Genomic DNA, 15372 nt, shown 5'->3' on the forward strand with positions numbered 1-15372 from the left:
CCAGCCTGTCTCGCACGTGTGTTGTTGCTCGCCGTTTTTCTCCTGGCCTTATATTGTTGTTTGTTGGTTGGTTGGCTAAAGGCCTTGCATTGAATGGCGATGATTAAAATTGAATGGCTTTATTAACGACAAACGCCCCGCGGCAATCGTTTGATTCAATTCCAATTTGGCCAAAGCGAATGTGAATGCGAATGTGGATGTGAATGCGAATGCAAATGTGAACAACCAAATTACAAACGAACAAACAACGAATGTTTGTCCAAAACACACACACACAAATATTCGATATCTGAACGTGTGGGTGTCTGTGGGTGGGTTGAGACTTGTTAATTTCAGTGGCAAAAGTTGCCGGGGCGAAAGAAAAAAAAGAATAAAAATCACCCGAAATATGATGACCCTCCAGCTGCCCAGTCAACCACCCAAAACTCTTCGCCCATGCCGCACCACTCCACTCGACGCCACTCCACTCCACTCCACTCCACGCCACTCCACTCCGCAGTAAGCGTCATAAAAATATGAGAAATATTAAAAGCCCGAGCCGTGTGGATGACCAGAGTGCCAGGTGGAAGTGTCTATGTGCCGCCGAACGGAGAGCATGTGAGTGGGTGGGGGCGGTGCAAAGGTGGCACAATGGGTCTGTTCTACGGATCCCAGGGGATGCGGCACGTATATCGTAAAAAAAGGTTCCCTGCGAATTGGTAATGGCCAACGGCACACATCTCGGGCATACGTGTCTATGAGATTTCCCCAAATAAGTTTCTTTCGACGTGGGCGTCGGAGTGTTTGGATTATGAAAATGGCCCTTAAAGCGATTGAAACGATCAAACATTGATGGCCGAAAATGATTCCGAATGATGAATGATTCGAAAATGTCTTGGCCAAGTTTGCTTACTGCGTTGGCTGGGAAAATTAAATTGTTCAAAAGTAAGTGGGGGTCAAAAGGGGTTTTAACAAGAATACAATATATTCATCCAAGTCTAATCCGATTTAAATATTGTGATTTAAGCTTATGTACTTTCAATGACGACTTTTTGGTATATTAAAGGATTTTCTTGCCATTTAGACATTTTATGACTTGAATATAGTGGTAAGGAGGTTAGAGAAAATTGAATTACCAATTCTTACTTTTAGTTGATGCTTATGCGGAAAAGGTTGGATTCTATTGCATAACCTTTAATTATAAAGCTTTTATGGGCTGGTTTTCCCCAAAGCTCTACAAATGTTCTGGCTTAAAAATAAATCAGCTTGCCCGAAATAAACTATTAAAAAATGTAAATTTTTTTAACCCCTTTACTTTCATTGTTATAAGCCAATCGACATTAACTAACTAAGTAGCCCAATAACTTGGACCACGACACGCACTTTATGCAAGCGTTCAAAGGTTATCAGTCGAACATCAAGTCCATATGCAGGTATCTGATATCTGGGGGATTATCGCATCAGGGCCATTAGACCTGTCCAGAGTTGGCCAGCGTGGCATGAAGGCGAATCGACATCTGAATTGATAACAATCCGCTTTCACACGATTTGGAATCTGAGCCCAGCCCACCTGCCGCTAGTCGAATCAACTGACTGTTTTGCTTGTTTTTGAAGGGAGTGGGTGTGTGTGTGTTTGGGTGTGTTTGGGTGTGCGATGATGGACTAAGAGGGACTGGCTGATTGCGAGATTGACAGACTGACAGAATGACGGACTGCAGGATAGGTAGCGCATCCCGCTCGCTTGTTAGGATGATAGCTCAAGCTTTTTGCTACGGCTTATGCACGTAAGTCGCTTATGGTGGCCCTCAGTTCATGCATATGCATTGTTAACAGTGAAACAAACCAATTGTAGCTGTGTGTGTGTGTGTGTGTGTGTGTGTGTGTGTGTTTGTGTGTTTGTGTTTGTGATGTATCTGTAAGTATGAGTGTGTATCTGTGTGTGCTTCTGTTGTTGATATGACCATAAATTTGTTGCGCTGCTTCATTGCCAACTTCTCTGGCTCGGTGTTGTTTATTTTTGTGCAAAACTTTCGAAAGGAAAACTCACAATAGCCAGATGACAGATACGATGGGATGGTAAGTAAGCAGGACGGGGGTAGAGGGGAGTGGGGGGCAGGCCGGAGCGCCAAAGGAGATGGCCAAGTCTGCAACAGAAGCAGGGCAGCAACTCACAAAAGTATCAAGTGTTGTTTTTGACGGCTGCATATTGACTTAACTGTAAAAATAACAGCAAGACGAAGCCCAGGACACACAGCAGACAGATGAGCAAGATGAAAAAGATGAGTTGGGGGCGGTGTCGGGTACAAAAGTGGACCTGCTCTGGGCCACGTCCATGTCCTTGTCCATGGCGCGTGCTGCAAGTGTTTGGATTGAGTTGTTAGGCAACTGATTTGATTTACTGAATAATAAAAAAACCAACCGAAACATTCACACACTGACTGACAGCCAGGCACACACACACACACACACTCCCACACATTCAGAGGAAGGGGAGGAGGGGGAGGAGGGGTCGAAGGATTCAGGGGCAGGACTCTGACAGACTGGCCCATAAACAGTCATAGACACTTGGACATGGCCCGAGCACGAACGGCAAGTTTATCAACTACAATAAGAAAATGTGACAGCCAAAGGAGAGTGAAATAAAACTTTTTCTCTTTATTTATCCCCTTCTCATTTTCTCCCACACAGCAACACACACACACACACACACACACACACACACACACACACACACACTTACTCGTAGACAAATTTACCATTGTTGATGTTGTTGTATTGGCATTGCAAGTTCCATAAAAAATGCAAAATACATTTGAGCAATGAGCAACAACAAAACCAGAAAAGTGGCAACACAAATAACAAAAAAAAAAAAAAAGAGTGGGAAAACCAATTGCAGGCAAGAAAACGATGAAAAATTCTGATACAATTTGCAGCAAAAATAAAGAAATAAATAAGAAAAATCGCTTTCTTCTCATGAACGAAGTGTAGAAATCCTGAGCCCGCTTACACACAATATTCTACACAAATCACACACAAACAGACACTCGTACATACATACACACTGACGAATTCACATGGCGAATTCTCAGTTCAATTGCGGCAAAAGTTAAAGCGGATATCCTTTGGCAGCCAGGACATAATCGAGCACTGCTCCAGACTGATTTGAGTGCGATTCGTAGACAAGTTTCGGTTCTTTTCTGGGGAACGGAAATTTAACGAACAGGAACTGAAACTCCAATCTATCAAATTCTTAAGTGGCGGGGAATTTGGTGCTTTTATTTGTCAAGCTTGTGAGTTTTAGCAAAATTGTTTTAATCAACAGGCAAGACTATGCTCAATTTTGTGTTAGAAACTATTGCAAGTTATACTTTAATAAAAAAAACATTTTTTTATCGAAAAAATGTGTGAGTTTAAGCATTATTCAGTTTTGCATTTTTGCAAGCAAACATACATTCGAGTGAAATTTAATGCTTAAAAAATATTCACTCTATTTAAAAATTTAATGTTTCAGTATTAAGTGCCAGCCGAGTAATCCATTTTAACTTCTTACAGCTGAAGATATATAATCCCATATTTACATCGATAAATTATTCCGAGTGAAAGTTTCTTTTCACAGCACAGGCTATAAAAATTGTTAGCATAAGTCCTATTTCCTGATGGGCACATTTTGTAATTTATGATTATTATTTGTGCCTTTTCGAAAATATTTCTTTCACCACTCATTGATCACTGTTTCGGGCGCCTGACAAATCCACGTTGACTACATCCTGAGTTTGGTAAATTGGAGTGGTAAAGCAAAAGGAAGGCATCGGATGGGCACAATGCAAATACACATAAATATAACGAAAAATATTTCACATTGTGTGGTGCACCACTCTCGGCACTCTCCCTCACATTGACTCTGATGTACGTGTTGGGTGGCATAAAATATGGCCAAAAATGACGTATGCGTAACATAAACCAAAGACAAATGAACAATTGGATATAAATAAGCTACATAGCCACGCGCACGGACATGCAAGGATGCAAAGTGACGCGGATGTAAGTGAAGCTGACAAAAATGCAACAGCAGCGCCGAAAAATTAACAGCAACAGCAGCACAGGACAATGGCCAAAATGAAAGAGAAAGCGTGGTGGAGGGGGAGGGGGAGGGAGAGGGGGTGATGCAAAAGAGAGTGGAGTGTCATGTAAAAGCCTTTCAATGCACGCTGCATACTTTTAGGTGATGCGTGTTATGCGATGCCCGCGGCCTCAATGTGTGTGTGTGTGTGTGTGTGTGTGTGAGTGTGAGTGTGTGTGCGTGAGCCTAGAAAACGCGATAAAAGCAATGCATAAAACACTCCAGCTCCAGCCAAAAAGAAAAACACGCACAAAAAGCGAACGAGTGAAGAAAATTGGGTGGAACAGCAACGAAAGGACAGCGGAAACAACAAGAGTAACAATAGACAAAGGGGCATTTTCGAATTTGAAATACCTGGTATTTAGACAAGTTTTAGGTTTTCGCGATGGACGTACTTTATTTCCGAAATCAGCCTCTATAAAGTTTAATGTGAAATAACTGACAAATGTTTGATAGATATAATGAAGGAGTTTCAGTTTTGTTTTATAATTTTTTACTTTAATTAAATTCCCATTAGTGGCTGTTCCTAATTAAGCTCTATTTACCTTATAACAAAAAAATATACATTGCAAACAAATATAGCTCAGATCGGGATGATGCTTCCCACATACATATTTACTTAAATGCGGACCGGACCTCAGTTGTGGCCCAAATTGATGGTCATTTTAAGTTGCCTCTGCTGCAAATGCATAATTCATTCCAGAAGAAAAAAGTTAAATACAAAATGGCTTGAATGCCTGCGAGATGCTTTTAAAATATATCACTCATACGCAGTGTTGGCCGAGGCTTACATATTTCAGCAATTTGTTTATTTACACTCAGGTTACCCTAGCAAAAACTTAACAAAAATTATTATATTCGTTTTCCTTTTAATATTTTACTTAACAGTTTAAACTTATAGAAATGCTTATTTAATAAGAACTAAAGGTTAATTTTTAAAATGTAAGAATAGATGTCTTTAGCTTCAGAAAAATAGATAAGTTATTTAAAAAATGTATATTTAACTAGAAAGCAAACTTGCAATATTTCCTTTTAAATATTATCCTTATCATAAAGATAATATTATTTAAAAATAATGACTTAACAGATTCACTTGAACTAGCTTGGCATACCCTTGCCCCTTCTCGCAATGGGTGCAAAAAACGAAATGGCAACTATGAAATGAGTGGCGAAAGAGGCAGCACGTCCAAACGATGGGCGAGCAACAAAAACGTCGCATATAGATGGGCTTGTGTATGGATGTGTGTGTAAGCGCATTCATATACGAGTACACATACATGTATAGAAGGCGCGCTAGCGACGTGCATATGCTTGAATGCGCGTGTTCGCACTTGCTGGCTAGCGAACAAAAAATGAAATGGCAAGCAAATGCACAGCAAACTCAAACATATACACACATGTGCCCATGTACGAATGCAATTGCATATGTATGTATGTATGTATGCATGTATGCCATGTGAAAAACGAGTGCAAGTGGAAAAATAAAACATTTTTGCAATTAATTGCGCTCAATTTAAAATGTTGCAAAATTAATTCAAGAGTCATGCCAAATACACAGGCGCAGTCATTTATGCAAACAGAGACTGCCGCAAGGGGGCGATTGGGTTGTGGGTTGGGGAGTTTTGGTGGGAAAATGGAAAATCCGATAGGGGCGTGGGCGGCGAAAGGGGGCATCGCAGCTGAAAGGCTGCTCAAGCGACCAGACAAATGCACAGTTAAAACGGACACACACGGAAGGACATGTGGAGAGGCCAGTGAATGGAGTGAAAGCAGCTCCAGGATGCAGTGCAAGAAACAGAGAAGCAGGAAGACCAATAGCAGAAGGAGCAGGGACAGCAGCAGCAGGAGCAGGAGCACACAAATGTGGCGTTGATGAGCAGACGCCAGAAGGGGCTAGGTGCCGGACAAACGATTCCAAGACACAGGACACACTGTCACATACACACCCACACTCACATTTACACACACACACACACGCAAAGGAGCTCAGGAGCCAAGCAAACAGCTAAAGGAAAACGACGAGGAGGCGAAGCGAGAGCCACTGCAATAAAAATAACAAAGCGAACGGAAAAGTGAGGGCGGTGAGGGAAAAGTGGGCAAAAGCGAGTTGCAGACGGATAGAAAGCCAACACCAAATGAGCAGCAGCTCATGCACTCCGAAAAAGGACCTATGGGATTTCAAAGCCAAAGTGCTGGCAATTTACAAAACAATTCGCCATTCTAGCCAATGGCAATAAAAGAATAAATTGGCTATTTCGATGCTATATATATATATATGCTATACCTTAAATTTGTACCTCATCCCAAAAAATACCCCTTTCTAGAAAATTTCACTCAACTAATGAACTTTTTCACAGAATAATTAAGTAGTTATTTATTTCCATAAAACCAGTTGCATTATTAGTTTTTCAAGTGTACAAATGAACACGTACTCGCTTTTGGATGTGTGTGCTGCAACATGGGAAGCTTGTGGACTCAAATGGATTTTCATGTTGTCATTGTCGCTGGCGAAGGAGTTGCTGCCGAGGCAACAGGAGCAGCAGGAGCAGCAGGAACAGAATAACCAGACGAAGAAGCAATTCAAGTTGCCGTCACGGAAGTTGACTGTTGAAATTAAGCCAACAGCAATTATGGCTGCAAATGCGGCTAGCAGCGCCGATTATGCCTCCCCTTCCGCTCCTTTTCCACTTCTAGGAGTTTTTCTAAAGATGTTCAGCCTTGGCTTCGGTACGTAGCCAATTATACGTTCCCCAAAGAGTTTTGAGTTGGGAGAATTTAAAGAATTGGACTTTAGTTCAGCCTATAACAAAAACCCGATACAAGTATGTCGAAAATTGTATTAAAAATATTATTGTTTATCGGGGGTTATTTCATATTTATGAGGACCACTGCACATGTAACTTTGCATATTAATTTATAACCAATTTATTATTTCTTCTAAGCTTTTTAAACAAGTTTCGTGGCTCTATTCTCTAGCCTGGCCAAAAAAGGAACCACCAGCCATTCGGAAATCACTTCCTCGTAGTCAAAATTTTGCCATTTGCCATTCGGTACGATCGCAATCTATCCGTCTTGTCAATCCCGTGGCTCAGATTTTCAATTACAATCAAATTTGTCAAATGATTGAGCAATCACGACTATTAGATAACAGATAGCACACAGCAGAGAGCAAACACGGGCGGCCGGGAAAAAGTGTCCGGGAAAAAGGGAAAACAAAACCAAAAAACCCTTCGAACCAGAACGAGCGTGTAAAAATCATATGCATGTATGTACATACGTGTGTGTGTGTTATCTTATCTCTTCCGTTTCCGTTTTTCAGCTTCGAGCTACCAACTCTGGACACATGTACAAAAGTAGACCAAAACAGGGGGCAAGGGGGAAGGTGGAAGGCGGAGGGGTTAAATGGAACAACACTTGTGCCCAGTTCAATGGAGTTATCGCCGAGCACAATGCGTTTTGCAAACTCCCCCCAAGCGATTCCCCCAAATATACATACGTATATACACGCGGGTTTTTTTTTCCTTGATTTTTTTTTTTCTTGGGTGTAACGAAGTTTTACCAGTTTGGCTGCAAGTGTCTCACTGTGGGCAAATAAATGCCAAGCGCTACGTAAACCAAATAATGTCGAAGGCACGCACAAACCCACACTCACACACCCACACACTTATACACAACCACACACACATGGCCTCATGCACACACACATTTAACAGTAACAGACGTTGGCAATGAACGCAGCAGCGACAGGAAGTAGGCAACAGCCTTTTAGTCCTTTAGTTGCTCAATTTCAGTTTCACACTTCCGACGAGCAGGAAGACCCCAGGACACCCAACCACTCACAATCACACAGTGGCTGTCACGATAATAACACTGCCAGGCAAATTGGATTCCTTTAGTTATTCAATTGTCAAATTTTAGCTAAGCGGTGAAATCTTGCGAAAATTAGTAACTGGATATGTTTCTTATAATTTTAACTAAATTTAATATTGTATTTATTTCTGACCCTAGATAAGTTTTGATTTTACCTCATTTTTGACAAAAAGCTTAAAAATACAAGACTTTAAAATAACAATGCCTTCTGTCTAAAAACTTTAATAAAAAGTTATTGTTTTAATAGCTTGCATTGCTTGTTTTGCGACAACATTGTTTTTAAACAAACGTAAAGTGTGGAAAGTAAGTAAATATATTTGTGCCTAAATATAAAATTGCAATAAGTGCACATAAGAATATATTGAAAAATGGCTTATATCAATATAAAGTTAAGAGAAAAAATTAATAAAAAGCGAGAAAAATTTAAAAGTACATCTAACTATACAAAAAAATGTAGTAAAAGTAACTTCAAATTAGAGTGTTTCTAATTTTAATCAAGTCCCTGAAATAGTTGGGACTCAAAATATTCTGAAAAGCAACAAATTTTTGCCTTAATTTTCTGAGGAGCTAATGCAATGACCAGCGCTGTTCCTACTGAGACAGACACATATGCATATGGGTAAGACGGCGGATTCCCCGACTCGTCAGCGCCTCTTCTACTGGTTCTTCATCCTGGCCCTGGTCTTGGTCCTGGTCCTGGCCCCTGCTACATTACTCCTCTGTTCTTGAGCCGCTGCAGGCGTAAAAACGTGCGGCGTACAATTTACACAACGCAGCTAAAGGAGGAAAAGGAAGAGCAGCGGAACATGGGCGAAAGGATCGGGGCAAGGACGAAGGACGAAGTAGGCGTCGCAAAAAGACATGCAACAACAATTAAACTTTCAAAGACGTCGCTGCCGCCGCCGCCGCCGCCGCTCGACACGGGAAAAGTAAACCGAGCAAAAGTTGTTAACGGGGCATAAAAAATGAACAAGGAGGGAGCGAGTAAAAAAACGGTGCAAACAGATGGGAGGATGAGTGGCAAGAGCTGGGGAGGATGGCCAGAGGAGGAGGAGGAGGAGGGGCCAAGTGGCAGCAACCAGCCTGCAGTCGTGCGGGAAAAAGGAAAAGGCACGCGCAGCCAAGATGGAAAAGGGGTTGGCGGCCAGAAGGGGGCGTTCCACAGACAGCGGCAAATTCGCATGCAAATTGTGCGCGAAAAAAAGAAGTCAAAATAATAAAAATGGGGGAAGAAGAGCGAACATGAGCTGGCAAAACCCCGAGTTTAGAGTTGGAAATAACGAAAGACCAGGCCGGGAAAAACTTTTGCCCAAAGATGGGGTACATGCTACTCATGTGTGAGTTTCAACATAAATGTAAACAATAAAATTGTAGAAAATTGTTGAATAAATAGGGTTCACTTAAAGGGGGAGAGGGGGGAGGAGGGCAAACAGCCGGCGGAAAAGCTTTTTCTTGTCATCATTTCACGACTCTGCAGCCGCACATTTTCATTGCTCCCACTCTCCTGTTCCCCTTTCCCTTTTAGCCAGATTTTGCAGCTAGGTGTGAGACAACGGCAATTATCGCAATTGTCCCCAGCACTCATTCATTCACTCACTCAAAACAGAGAGACGGGGCCAAGTCGGAGCAGCCTAAGCCATCAGCATTTGTTCATTCACTCCGGGGGGTGGGGCATAATGTGGGTGGGGATGTCCTGGGCGAAGGATTCCGGCGGGTTGGCGGGTCCCATTCATTCGACTTACGCATTGTTCCTGCTCTGACGCCTTGCTGGCTTTTGTTGCTGAGCTGTGTTTACATTTACACTGTTGGCAGCCAGCCGGCGACGGCAGGCATCATTTCCATTTCCATTTCTCCCTGCCACTTGCCACTTGCCAGTCGGTAGTCGGCAGTCGGCAGTCCTTCTGGCTTAGAGGACCACCCACTTTGGGGCCACCCTTCGCAGGCCATAAAAGCCCGCTGTTGCCTACTTTGCGGCGCATTTAGTTAAATTGTTTATTTGTCTGCTGCAAGCTTTTCAGTTTGTTCACAATCAATTAAAAGTCAAGCGGCAATGTTTAATTAAGCTAAAAGAAGCGCCGACAACTGCAGCCATTTCCCATTTGCAGTGGTTTTAATTAGTGTCACGCTCCCCGCAACCTCTTAGCCATACCCTACTTATCCTTGACTTGGCCCAAATTGAGTTATTAGATGCTCATTATCGGCCATTCCCGCTTGTCTGGCGCCCTTTTGCGCTTTTTTTCAGCTTTGTTCAGCTGTTTTCCCATTTTGCCCAGCTGCAGTCCAAAGCCGCTGACATGGAATATAAATTTGCAATGCCCTATCACACTCCACCAAATCCCCTTAGAAGTCGCCAATAATTGGCTACTAATGGTGGCACATAAAAACTTTTACCGACTGCAATAAAAAATCCCATTGACAAAACTTTTCTGCCAACTACAACAAATAAAAGCTGAAAAGAAACAACGGCAACTGCATGGTGAAACAAAACTAAAAAAAAAAATATAAAAAAAATGGGGTAAGGAGGTGGCAAAAAAAAAAAAACAGAATCAATTAACATTTTCATTTTGCGATTTTCCGCTTCAACTTTGCCCAGCACAAATTATAGCATTTTGTCATCTTTGTTGCTGTTACTGCAGCCAATACAAGTAGCTTGCAAGTGCATAATAGATGTTTGTTTGCTGCCAAATGGGTGCGCACGCAATGCTAATTGTAATTTAATTGCATGCTGTTTACCAAAACAGGAAGGTTTCACGCTTTGATGTCACCTCAAGAAGGCTTATCAAAGCTTATTATTATATTTGCGCTATTAATAAATTAATTAAGTTTAACAAAATATATTGCCAATTACATATATGTTGACAATTGGCAGTATAAAGGTCTATATTATGATTTTTTGAACCATCAAGCTATTTAATTTAACTCGAAGTATATATATATACACATACTCGAAGTATAGAAAACCACTAAAAAGTGTAGAGCCCAAACTGCTACCCAAATCCCACAATGCCAGGTTTAATTGTTAACTTTACAGAATTAAGTGCTTGAAAATTAAATTTCGTCCCGATTGGTTGTATTTCCATATTGCTCCGCCACTTTTTTGCATCTGTTAATTATAATCTCTTTGGGCGTGACAATGCAAAATGGTTAACTGGGTACACTGGCAGGCGTGTAAGGCCAATTCGCAGCCATTGTTCTTGATTTTTTTGGCGCGGTTCTCGCTGTTATTGTTATTCGATGGCACTTACAAATGCGAGTGAAATTCATTGGCCCCCCGCAGCGCTGGGCTCACCTGGAAATCTCACCTGGCAGCAGCACCTGCAGCAGCACCTGCAGCAGCACCTGCAGCAGCACCTGCAGTGTGCCGCACTCCACCTGGTACGAGCATTATTGCAAACAATTTGCCCTGCTTGTGCCACCGGACAAATGACAAAAAGGACAAATGGCACAAAATATTTTGCCAGCGTCCTGGTGCAGGCAATCGGAAATGTTGCCAAAGTTCTGCCACACACACACACACACACACACACTCACTCATATGCCCTGCAGGCCAGCACACACACACACAGTCAAAAAGGGCACAGGACATGCACAATGTATGCACTGAGGCGAAGCTTTGGCGGCTTAGCCACGCCCACAACCCATTCACCCGCCCCCGCATCTCGGCCCGTCGAGTGTCCTGCGCTGCCTTTCCGCCTGCAGTGTTTGTTTTAATTTAAATAAATGAGCTTAAGCGCACTCACAGCTCGTGATCCTTTAAGGCTCTACGCCCGCTCCTTATTTTATTTGTCCTTGTCGGAATCGCAGTCGTTGTCGTTGTCGTTGTCCTTGTCGCCGTCGCCGTCGCTGTCTCCTTCTACTTTTGTTGTCCTTATTTAGCTGAGCTGGCTCTGGACGACGTGACGGGGGGAGCTATTGCCAGGATATGCAAGTGCTAAGCATTTTTAAGTCAAATTGCTTTGCCGAACATTCTGCCATTTGCCTGCACGACTGACCCGGAGTCCACCCTCCATCCCCCACCCTTTATCCTCCATTTCGTACCGGCTTTTTCCGCTTTTCCGCTGCTTTCGCGACGCATTGCTGACGTCGTCATCGCTCTCCAACTCAAGTGTTTGCTGTTGTTGTTTTATGCTGCACTGGCATCTGGCCGTTTTCAGAGGGTGTTCGCAATTTGGCCAGCAGCTTGGCCTTATCACCTAAGCCATTATTGCCGCTAATGGCATTGCAATAAATTAATTAATTACATTTTATTTATGAGGCTAAGAGTTGCCAACAAAGGAAGGACAACATATAATGTCTGTGCTTAGTTTTCGGCCTAATCGCAAATGTTAACATAATTAAAAAAGCACACAAAATAATAAATAAATAAATATGTATGGTTTGTACGAAACAACAATGGCCAGCTTAACAAGCCAATTCTTTTTTAAATTAAAATGCAACTATTCTGTGTTTCGTTGTTTATTTGTTTTGAGACCAATTAAATCTATCCCAAAATATTTGTTTTGAAATTCTTGTTTTTGGCTCAAAAGATTTATTAAAAGACAAAAATATGCATATTTAAATTGTATATGTATAGTGCAAAAGGCAATAAAAAGGATGACAAAAAATATTTATTTTTTATAGAATAAAGAAATTGTATGGACAAAAGTGATTCACACTTGGGAACACCAAAAATCAGTTTTATTAAGCAACATAACAGGATGATGAAAGTACTCAACAAAATTTAAACAAATTTGAAAAAAAAATCGTTTATTCATTTATTTTGTGGAAAAAATGTAATTGAATTTGACTTTATTGAGGAGTGCCATATAGAGTATAGAGGCTTCGAATGTCTGAGCTAAATTTACTTCGCTGTTGTTTGTTGTTGTAATGGCTCTTGCGTTTGTTATTCACGCTGATGCTGTTTTAGTTGTTGTTAGTAGAGAAACTTCAAAAGGCTTTTCCGCTGTGTTAGTTCGCTTTGCTGTCGCCTTTTGCTCCTTTCACTTGCTCCGCCGACCTCGCGCTGCCACTTGTCGAGTTTCTCGTTCTTCTCCGCCCATTCACACACTTTTCCGCCCCTTCTCGCCATTTTCCGCCCAAGCACTCCCCCTCTCGACGATCCCCACTCCTTTTGACCAGGCCTGAAGTTTACCTTTGCTGCAACTGCGCTGATTTGCAGTTTCTTCTTTTCATTTGATGGGCGCAGCTTTTTGTCATGTTTTTTCTAGCCCATTCATTCTTCTTTGCTCAGTTTTTCCAGCTTGCTCTCTTAACGCTCGCTTCTGTTTACACAGCAAATTTATTTATTTTCGCACTGTGGGACGCTCTTAAATATTCTGTCTTTTGAGTGCTAATGCAAATGTTGTCTGTCGGGCGGGCAATCAGCAGAATGGGTAAAAGGAGTGGAGCTTTCTCGCCGAAAGCAACAGAAATCACTTGAAATAAGGACCGAAAATTAACTGGGAATTTGCTATCACAGGAGGTAAATGTGAGATACAGAATGAGGCATCCGTAACATAAGCCATTCAATCGGAAGAGGTTCCTTTGAACAGCTCCAATTTACTTTTAGCAAATGCATACTTGTAAAAGTATGAATACGTGGATAAGAAAATCGTATATGAGTGCGGCTTATTATATTATTAGGTTTAATCGGCTTCTAAATTAATATGTCAATATAATCATTTCTTTATTTCAATAGCTGGTAAGCCTCACTTATTTATGCCTTTTCAATTAGATGATTAAATTAAGGAAAGGCGACAAACAAGATCAGTTTGTAATTAATAATTTAAGAATTTCTTGATTCACGTTTACGTCTACCTCTATATAAAAGACAATAAATCCATTGTAAACTTAAGCCTTTTTGATCACATATTTTTGTATATTTGTGAGAGTAATTTGCATGCAAATAATAGTATTTTGCTTCGATAATTCACCAAAATATATTTGACTTTTCATAAAACAAAAACTACCTAAAAAGGAAGTGTACATTTGGAAAAGGAAATGCTGACATGTGCAGTTATTAATTCAAATTTAATAACATTTAGTTGTAAGGGAAGTCAATAAATCTGCATAGATTTTAGGCCTGATATGTAAATTTAGAAAATCAATGCAGATGGCTGAACACTCATGCCATTGAAGTGTCCACACAAAAGAAATAATAATGCAGCTGGCACAACGGACTGGGGAAACAATTAAATTTAATAACCGTAAGTTAATCCACTTAGCTGAAAGGCAGATTGATTCCCCATGCCCTTTGTCCCTTAACGACCCTCAAACCCCGTGGCAAGTTTTACCTGCTGCAAGCTCGAGTGCATCCCACATCCCACTCCAAGAAAACTTCCCCTCCTGCAACATTCTGAAACTCTAATTTAATAAGTAAATCACATTTCCGCTTTTTGAATGTCGCGCCAAGCCGAACTTCAACGGAGTTGGGAGTTTGGAGTTGTGAGACGGTGAGGGCGGAACCCGGAAGCAAGCTCCCATCACTGAGTGTTCCAGCTCCCAGTTCGCGTGGCATCGCATTGACACCTCGTCAGAAGTTTGCAAGACATCGCCCCGGCGACTTGCTAACTGGTTTAGTGCAAATTCACTATTAGGAGAGCGCTCAATTTCACACTGGAATTAAATTACAGCGCATGCCGATGCGGCAGGTGGGCAGGATATGGGTTGTCGGGGAGCAGAAGGCGCTGGAGGAGCAGGAGGAGCAGGAGGCGCTGGAGGAGCTGACTCAAAGGGTGGCGGAGCTGGTGCTGGAGATCAGAGTTTGTGGCGGGTTCGGCGGGTTTGCCACGGCAAATGAGCGAACACCTCGTTAGTTTGTGCGCCTCGAAACTTTTTTAATATTTACATTCATATTTTGCACCTTTCGCCTTTTAAACCGCTTTTTTCACGCCCACCCAAAATCGCGGAGCCTTCTTTTATTGCAACTTCTGCATCCTGCAGCATCCTGACTGCTGGATGGACCAAGGATGCTGCCGAGCCATAAATTTTTGTTTGTGTTGAAAATTGCATTTGCCTTTTACTTTGTGTCGGGGCTGAGCCAGGGTTTCCAAATTGGTGGCAAAAGAGGGTGGTGCACTGAAATAAATAAAGTGCGAATGAAAATGTATTATCTTTCTGATTTATTAATATATATAAGAAGTATGTTAAATTAATAACTGCAAATTTTAAATCCGCACATTGATGTGAATAATATAAATTTAAGCTGATAGGAATCCAACAATATTTTATGTGGCTTCCTTATACTATTTTTTAAATTCAAATTTGGATTTTCTTCAGTGTACTGCATAGCTGTGTTGGTGAGATTGAGCTTGCCCGGCAGCCATATTGGATGCCCCTAAAAGCAGGCAACGTCAAATTTGTTGCAACGCTTGATAATCAAGTTAGCGATGGAAGGCCCTTCCCCTCCCCCTTTTTAGCGCCCA

The 15372-nt window shown here is 41.7% G+C and overlaps 1 protein-coding gene across 1 annotated transcript in view; it reads left to right on the plus strand.

Annotated features, from left to right (window-relative positions):
• LOC128266134 (lachesin) overlaps positions 1-15372 on the plus strand; it is a 47807-nt gene that overhangs the window by 29554 nt on the left and 2881 nt on the right.

This window comes from Drosophila gunungcola, chromosome 3R, assembly GCF_025200985.1.
Source record: "Drosophila gunungcola strain Sukarami chromosome 3R, Dgunungcola_SK_2, whole genome shotgun sequence".
Classification (NCBI taxonomy): Eukaryota; Metazoa; Arthropoda; class Insecta; order Diptera; family Drosophilidae; genus Drosophila; species Drosophila gunungcola.